Source organism: Amaranthus tricolor, chromosome 2 (genome assembly GCF_026212465.1).
Source record: "Amaranthus tricolor cultivar Red isolate AtriRed21 chromosome 2, ASM2621246v1, whole genome shotgun sequence".
Classification (NCBI taxonomy): Eukaryota; Viridiplantae; Streptophyta; class Magnoliopsida; order Caryophyllales; family Amaranthaceae; genus Amaranthus; species Amaranthus tricolor.
The window spans coordinates 36,486,494-36,495,615 of NC_080048.1; the positions used below are offsets into that span (position 1 = coordinate 36,486,494).

Sequence of the window (9,122 nt, forward strand, 5' to 3'; positions counted from 1 at the left end):
GGTTATGTTGCAAACTGTCTCTTTGGAACATTTACAGTATTTTCCTTGTAAATGTGCAAATGGCTCAAAAATGTCTCCATAATAAAATAACCTCTCGAATATGTACTAGTAAGAGGTATTGAAAATTGACCCAATATTTATCCGACTTCAAAATCAATTTAAAACGATGTACAAACCAATATAGATACAAAACCCGATTTTAAAAAGATCCAAAATATCTAACCCGAGATCAACTCGATAATCCGAATTAACACCTTTTTACACTACTAGTGTTGCAATGAATAGACATTGCCAAAATTTCCTTCCCTGAACCCACTCCCCTGTTTCCTCTGTTTTTTTTGCTCTCTTTACGCTTCTAAAAATCCATTACATCGCACTTTTATCTTGACCATCATCCACTTTATAATCCCCATTTGCGTGTTTACTACAATTTCTTTTGTGAGTTCAAGTATTTTCTTTGCGTTCATACATTCCCTGAAAAGTATTTATATAGCAATTTTGATTACTATAACAAAACCTTCATAAGCATAATCACGAAGTACAACACAAAACCACTATTTTGATGTTTAATAATACAACGAAAAAACAAAGGAGCCCATCTTTTTAGAACGATTCTAGAGCAATAAAGTAAAACATAAAACATGATATGTGATTGATTATGTATGAAGGGAAAATTGGCAGAAACACTCACCGCTCCAGTATCCAAACTCTTGCCTTTTTAAAAAATATTCAGCATCTGAAGCATCCAAGAATTGGTATTGTTCAGCTTTTAAACTGTTGGAGCTGTTTACAGTACTGAGAAGAAATGTCGCACAACATCAGTTCAAGATGAAGCCCAACGCTCAAATGTTGCTTGGAGTCTATCTACAACCCATGATCATGTACATAAACGAGGATCAACCTTTTTTGTGCATCTCCTCTCTGCAAAGGGACATCGAATTTCTCAAAACAAATACCGGTTGAAGCATCATATTGTAGGGAAAGCAGCAGCCCATCCAACATTAGTGAAGTAATTTACAAAGACTTGGAATGACTGTTAAAGTATATATATAACATATCATGGGGCTTCAACCATCAGATTGAACTTTTGGTTGAGCTGGTTCCTTGACAATAACGCAGTCTAAGTAATAATAATAATACTCCCTTCCAATTCTTTTTACTTGTCCTATTTTTTCATTGGGTATGTTCACCTTACTTGTCCCGGTTCTATTTTAAGACCTATATTTATAGGTGGTCCTTTCATTTTCTTAATATTAAAAATACCCAATATTACACATAAGTCTACTATTTTAGGTGGTCCCCTCCAATTCTTAATATTAAAAACACCAAATATTGCACACGAGTCTACTATTTTAGGTGGTCCCTTATTTTCTTAATATTTGTGCCCAAACTAAATGGGACAACTAAATTGAATTGCAGGGAGTAATAAACTTTATCACTTTTCATGATCTGCAACACTAAATACAAAGGGTTGACACGTTGGATATTGTCCCACATTATCAAACAACCTAGTGCTCATGTGATATGACATAAATAAAAAGAAATGTTGGTTATTTAACAACTTACTTACCTGGACGGGGTCTATAAGTGATCAAATAGGCTTATGGCCTAGGTTGTTGACTTCCATTGCACTTTAAGGAGGGGCAGCAGCCTAAGATCTCCTCAAATGGGAGAGTCTACGTCATAATTTGTGGTAGTGGGGGCCTGCGTTCGCGCGGCCTCTGTCCAAACAATAATTGAAATTTTAGGAAATCAACGGTTGGGAATAGGGTGGTACAGTGACAACCTATAGCACATAGATCTTACAACACAAAAAGGTCATTCAAATCCAACCCTATTCCATGACTTGATCCGCATCAGTCCAAAAGCTCAAATGTACGATTCGACCCAAAACTAAGTTAGCAAAAAATGTACTTATTTGGTAAATATATGCTTACATTACTGGAGACAAAATCAAAATGGTTCTTAACCTCCTCACAATGGTTGGTATAATACTTCAAAGCTGCAGAGAAAAATCAAAATGGTTCTTAACCTCCTCAAAGACTGTTTCTTCTCCTTACACCTCAATACATCAATACTCATGATACATCACACCAATGATCAATTATTGTGTCACAACTAACACAACTAAAATTGATATTTCACAACACACATCCTAAAATACATTTAAAAGGTTAATGACTCTGGCAAAACATTTTAGGCATTTATCCTTTTTCTTAAATACATCACAAATTTAGACTCGTACTCTCATATAAAGACACATCAAAAGTTTAAGAATCGGAAGAGCATAGTACAGGTATTTTCAAGGAGCTTCCAACAAATTAAGTTCAATTTTTTCATCAGGACAGAAACAAATATTTACAAAACATGGGAAAAGCTTGCAACCATGAAAAAACAGAAAAATAGCTGTCAATAGGAGAAAAGTACTAAGAATGGGACCACAAACAAAAATAAATGTTGACGGCATATTTCTCAATAATTCAAGCTATAAAAACGCTTTTTGGTATTTTCTTTTGGAGGCTTGGCAAGGAAGTCAAATAGGTGGATCTGTTACCTAATGTTTCTGTTTTACATTGCAGAAATCGGTTCCTTTCTTCTGGTATGGTGGTATCACTTTTACACGTACAGTATCAGCATAAAGTATACTCATCTGCTCTCTCAATATTCTCCTGATCTCCTCAGAAGGTCTCAATGTCACACGCCTTCTGGTTTCTCGTTCAGCTTCACATCTGTAAGAAATGTATACACATGCACCAACCTTAAGATATCAGGCATGACCACAATATATCAAAGGCAAGTGAGTTACAAAGATGATTGCATTCCTCAAATCCCTTCAACGGTTTCAATCCAAAGTAAAACTCATAAGAGTATTCACTTCGACGACATTGACTAACATTAATTGAAAAACTCATTGGAGTCTGTGAGATGCAAAAACACAAGCCTGATATTCATGTGTCCATAACGTATTCAATTTGATGAGTACACAACCAGAAGTTACAACAAATAATAGTTATTTTTTCTAGCAAACCAAGAGATTATGTGTAGTTCAACTCCCACAACTATTAACAAATTGATGGACATACATAAAGATGGTCTGTGTCATTGCACATTACATGCACCTTGTCCTTAAAATTAGGCAAATAAACAAACAAATTATTATTAAACGTACAAAATAAAATGCCAGGAAATTTGATGAATGATTTGTAGGGGCATGCCAGGCCCTTGCAATAGTGCAACGCATGGGCGACACTTGAAGGCCCCAATAGCAAGCTACTGCGGTGGACCTTCCCCCTTAAAAAATAAATTTAATATCATTGTGGGTCAATGACCCACGTATCAGATATTAAACTGATAAGAACAGATACTACACTTGATCTTAGCCAAAAGGCCGAGAAAGGTATGAATATCAATGCATTCATAAATCTCTTTTTATTTGTTTGCTTGCACTCGGATCACTGTTTCCCATATAGTGTGGGATAAGAAAAACACATGAAATCCTAACAGTAATGTTTGACTTTTGATCCAATTAAATGTTTGATCTGCTTAAAATCGGGTCATAAGCTTTAGAGAAATAACAATGATGTAGCTTATGAAGTGTAAGCAGTTTTGTAATATTGTGACTCGATCTAAGACAATTATACAAGTTGGATAATATCTAAAAAATGAAAATTGTTGCTAATTCATCGAAGGATACAAGTAGATGGGAATGTCATTCAAAATAGAGAGCCGAGGTTGGTAGGGAAAAGGTTACCTAACGCAAAGCCAATGCACATTTCATTCAGGCCTCTTACCATTAGAAGAGACGGCAATAAAGGATGGCGATCTCAAGCACTTCTAGGGGTGTTTGGCACAAGGGAATAGGACTTGTGAGACCTTAATATGAGACTCTTAAGATGAGACTTTTAAGATAAAAGTCTTATCCCTTGTTTGTCATGTTAGGGATTAGATGAAAGATATAAGAATGAGAGTCTCAACTAAAATACCACCCTCCCCCAAAGACATTTTTCTTGGGGACTTTTTCATTTTTTTATCTCATTCCCTTTAAACAAACAAAGACTTGGATTTTTTTTAGCCCAATGTCCCATTCCCAGGATACAAAGTCAAATCTTGTCTATCTCTCCTCGCTTCACTCTTAACTTCTCAAACAGAATTCCAAATGATGATGTGAAAACAGACTATTCTGTGATTTTCACATACTCATATTTATGCTACTTGCAAAATGCAGACATAAAACATGATATGCGATTGATTATGTATGAAGGGAAAATTCGCGGAAATATTCACCTTCCAGTATCCAAAACTCTTGCCTTTTTAAAAAATATTCAGCCTCTGAAGCATCCAACAATTGGTATTGTTCAGCTTTTAAACTGTTGGAGCTGTTTACAGTACTGAGAAGAAACGTCGCACAACATCAGTTCAAGATGAAGAACAACGCTCAGTTGTTGCTTGGAGTCTATCTACAACCCATGATCATGTACATAAACGAGGATGAACCTTTTTTTGTGCATCTCCCTCTGCAAAGGGACATTGAATTTCTCAAAGCAAATATCAGTTGAAGCATCATATTGTAGGGAAAGCAGTAGCCCATCCAACATTAGTGAAGCAATAACTGTTAGAGTATATAATATCGTGGGCCCTCAACCATCAGCTTAAGCTTTTGGTTTAGTTGATTTCTTGACAATAATGCAGGCTAAGTAGTAATAGTAATAATAATAATAATAATAATAATAATAATAATAATAATAATAATAAACTTGATCACTTTTCATGATCTGTACTCTGCAGCACTAAATACAAAGGGTTGACACGTTGGATATTGTCCCACATTATCAAACAACCTAGTACTCATGTGATATGACATAAATAAAAAGAAATGTTGGTTATTTAACAATTTACTTACCTGGATGGGGTCTATAAGTGATCAAATAGGCTTATGGCCTAGGTTGTTGACTTCCATTGCACTTTAAGGAGGAGCAGCAGCCTAAGATCTCCCCAAATGGGAGAGTCTACGTCATAATTTGTGATAGTGGGGGCCTGCGTACGCGCGGCCTCTGTCCAAACAATACTTGAAATTTTTAGGGGGTCTATGATATTTTAGAAGAAAAGCATCCAAGTTCTAACACAAAATTAAGCTATTTCTGGGATGAGGATCTTCTGTATCAAAGTTAACCACTTTCTCCACCAACATATGGCATCAAAGCAGCAACTATCCCTAAAGTGACCCAAGAAACAACTCGACTTTAAATCATATTCAATATTGGATCAGATAATTAGTAGACTCCGCACACGACATTATCAGTTCAAGATGAAGCACAACTATCAAATATAGCTTGGTGTCTATAACACGCAATCATACACGTAAATGAGATAGAGTGGATTCTTTAGCCAACAATAACACGAATATTGCGAAGGTTAAAGATACACCATTTTGTGCATCTTTCTGTAGAGGGGCATTTAATCTTTCAAAATGAATCTCAAGCTAGTAGACAAGTCGCAATGAGGAAATTTCGAAGAGCTTGTGCCAGCTTACAATACAAAAATCCAACACAAAATTAAAGTCATATTTCCAAAAGTGAGGATCTTCTACTTCAATCAACACAAGTTGGGCATTCAACCCAATCTAAAAACGACTCGACTAGTTTGAAAGAATGAACTCACTAACTCATGGAATACATACAATGACGCCAAGGTCCAAATAAGAGGTGTTCAAAGGGCTTGATAAGGGCCGGATCGGGTTCAAACAAAGATGGACCTGGGTTGCATTGGGCCTTGTAAAATGAAAATGGGTTGAAAATGGACTGGGCTTTAAAACCCAGCCCAATCCGACCCGACCCGTTTTTATTTCTAGCTTTCATTCTTGCGAAGTTACAGATTTTCCATTTTCAGGGTACAAATTTTCATATCTTAGACTTCATTGATGAAATTTCGTATTTTTATTTAGTTTTTCAAAACTTAGGGTTTAAATGTTCGTTCTCCATTTTTAACAAATCGATTCACTGCGTTTCTAATTCTAAGCGTTAATTTAAGCCGTCCGGACAAATCTTAGACGGATATGGAGTGGGGTAGGCGGATATGAGAAATTTAAACCCTCGAACCCATCATTTATGGCCTACCCACTACTCGTAGTGATCAAAACTTTCATATTCATACCCACCAAACTTATTCTCATACTCCTAGAAAATCTTACACAAACGACCGGATGTAGAGCGGGATGATCGACTATCAGAAAAGCCCTCAAACCCAGTACCCACCGAAAATCCTAGCCTCAACGACGATGATGCGTCTTAAATCCTAAAGAAAACCAGAAATTGTTTCTCGAAATAAGTAAAACAATGATTAAATATTAAAAAACAAAGAAAAAAGGTAAAACAATGATGAACAAAAAAATACTACTACATATGAAACAATGATGCCATTAAACAATAAGCACAATCATAAACAATAAGCACAACCAACATGCAGCAGTAAAATGATCTTACTAAGACAGACGTCAACCCAGAAAACAACAAAATTGAATTCTTTTCAAGTTTTAACCCAGTAAATTTTTAAAAAAAAAAAAAAAAAAAAAAAAAAAAAAAAGCGAAATAATAGGGGATTAAATGCGGTGGCTTACCTAGCAAGATTTGGATATTCATGCTTTCACCATTTGATGAAATTTCTTTGAAGTTAGAAAGATTTTGGAATTTCAATTTTTCGAATGGGTATTTTACTTTTGGAGTTTTGAGGATGACCTGCTTTTTGCATGAGGCAGAGGCAGAGCACTCCAAACGGCAGGGATTTTTTTGGTGGGAATAATTTACCGCCTACCGGCTTGCAAATTAATATAACTAACGAAATATTACCCAGAATAATTTAATTTATTCGTGATTTTCCTACATTAATTTCATTTACCACCTATCGGCTTGCAAATTAATATAACTAATAGAAATTTTTTTAAATAATTCAATGGTTAGGTATGTTTTATTTTAAGTATCACATTTTCTTCGAACAATAATATATTTTTATGTATTATCATTAAAAAATAAATAGTAAGTGATAATGAAAGTTTGTGAAAAAAAAATTTTCAATTTTATCATCAAAGTGTTATTATCATGAGAATCACATTTTACTTTTAAGGGAACTTTATTGTTTAAACTACCGGTCATTCACATTATCACATTTTAATACCAACGACCAAAGAAAATTTAAAGTAAATAAGCATTTTTTCCAAAATAAATTCATAAATAAGTTTTGGCTAAACTTACATCTCAAAAATAAGCGCCTCTAGCCCAATGATAAGGGTCAGAGGTTCTTCACAGTTACTAACAGCGGACGATTACTTAAGTTGAGTCAAAGGAAATCAACTCATTAATCGTCCGCTCAACTGGCGATTACTAAGCTGATTTTCTTTGACTTAGCTTAAGTAACTGCTCGCTGTTAACAGCTGGCCAATTGAAATCCATTTTACTTTTTTTTTCTTTGAATGAATCTTCCATTGTGTTTTCCATAATTAAATATACTATAACTCTCTCCATATATATATAAAATATGGAATATATATAACAATTCAATGCATACAAAATATATATATAATAATGGAATATATATAACAATTCAATGAATGCAAAATATTATTTACAATTCAATATGTACAAAATGTTCATAATAACTTTTCACTCCTCGTCTACTCTATCTAAATGTGTTGGCCTAGTTCGCCTCTTATGATGTGGTCATTGATGCGTAATAATGGAACATGTTTAACAATTCAATGTATGCAAAATATTATTTACAATTCAATATATACTAAATCTCAGAATCTCGTTTGGGTGTGGTTATTGATGCTAAATAAAAAACGCTTTTTACCATTTTCATAACTTTTTTTTTTCAATTATCATATTTTTGCACAAAATTTATTTCAATGCATTATTATTATTTAAAAGGACGGTTTATATAATAATGATTTACCACATACTAGTTCACAATTTGCGAAGTGTACTAAGCGTGTTTTTGGTGATCATTATTAGGTGGGAATGATAATGAAAAATTAGTATTATTTTAATAGAATTTTCTTTTTTTGACAATTTCAGTAAGTATGTTTGTTCTCTTTCAATCAACACAGTTTATTTACAATAATCATTCTAATGCATTATCATTTAGTGGTAATGATAATTTGTTCAAAAAATACTTATGATCAAAGGTCTACTGCAATGACATGAAATATTTGATGAAAATTTAAACTACAAGTCATTTTCATTAGCACCTTTTAATACCAAACTATATGGGTCGTAAAGTACTCTTCAATTAGCCTCATATCATAGTTTAGTCTAACCTATTAAATTTATCACATTTTTATTTTTTGTTATGATTTAATTTTTTTTTTATTCTCGTCCATATATTTAATTTAACTTTAGTCGCACTTACATATTTCTCTCAATCTCATAAAATATATACAATTTTACCACTTTTATTGATTTTCACTCCATTTGTACTTGTGATATTTCTTTCAAACAAAAAGAGCATTATTAAGAGTACTAATTTTCATTCATTTAATTACTTTTTGTATGAAATTTTTTTTTATACACCAGCTGCATATCATTTGTGGAACCGTAGTTCACCAATGCATCATGCATGTCAAATGTTCATTCATTCCCAAAAAAAACCTCAAAAATAGTTGTAACGACCCGTTTGATTAGTGGTTTTGAATGGCATAATGGGAATGATTTATAGTATAAAACTTCATTAAAAGTTCTATATCATTCCCATTGTAATGAAACTTTAACCACAAATTTGTCTTTTTGATTTTGCTACAATAAGATATAGTGAGAATGGAAAATGCTGATTTTTAGAGTAGTAAAGCTTCCCTAGCTGTCTTGTTCAAATTCGAATTTGAAAGAGTTTTCTAATTGTACTAGAACTTAGAGCACTCTACTCTCTCTGTACTCTCTAGTGTTAAAGTATATAATATATTCCGGGGCCTCAACCATCAACTTAAACTTTTGGTTGTGTTCATTGTTGTTATTGCTCTGTTTTCAGTTGGTTTCTTTGTATTTGCTTGTGATTGTTCTTCACTAAATATCATAGCCCATTCACAACACTAGGTGATTTAAAGAATCAGTTGGTAAGTTGGCTAAATAAGAGAGATT

At 33.6% G+C, this 9,122-nt stretch overlaps 1 long non-coding RNA gene and 3 other non-coding genes across 6 annotated transcripts; 2 read left to right on the plus strand and 2 right to left on the minus strand.

Annotated features, from left to right (window-relative positions):
• Window positions 1-11: 11 nt before the first annotated feature.
• On the minus strand, window positions 12-6,783 carry LOC130806273 (uncharacterized). 3 transcript variants are annotated; one of them, XR_009040277.1, is made up of 7 exons: window positions 6,614-6,783; window positions 4,901-5,051; window positions 4,285-4,514; window positions 2,555-2,729; window positions 1,571-1,721; window positions 692-921; window positions 12-474 (listed from the first exon to the last, which is right to left on the minus strand). It is a non-coding gene; the product is annotated as an uncharacterized LOC130806273 (long non-coding RNA). The 3 variants fall into 3 exon arrangements; XR_009040276.1 differs by having other exon boundaries at window positions 4,901-5,212; window positions 6,614-6,777; XR_009040278.1 differs by having other exon boundaries at window positions 4,901-5,238; window positions 6,614-6,777.
• Window positions 1,563-1,725, plus strand: LOC130807137 (U1 spliceosomal RNA). The gene has a single exon (XR_009040507.1). It is a non-coding gene; the product is annotated as a U1 spliceosomal RNA (small nuclear RNA).
• LOC130807168 (U2 spliceosomal RNA) lies at window positions 3,205-3,401 on the minus strand. The gene has a single exon (XR_009040535.1). It is a non-coding gene; the product is annotated as a U2 spliceosomal RNA (small nuclear RNA).
• On the plus strand, window positions 4,893-5,055 carry LOC130807148 (U1 spliceosomal RNA). Its single transcript, XR_009040516.1, has one exon. It is a non-coding gene; the product is annotated as a U1 spliceosomal RNA (small nuclear RNA).
• Window positions 6,784-9,122: the final 2,339 nt, after the last annotated feature.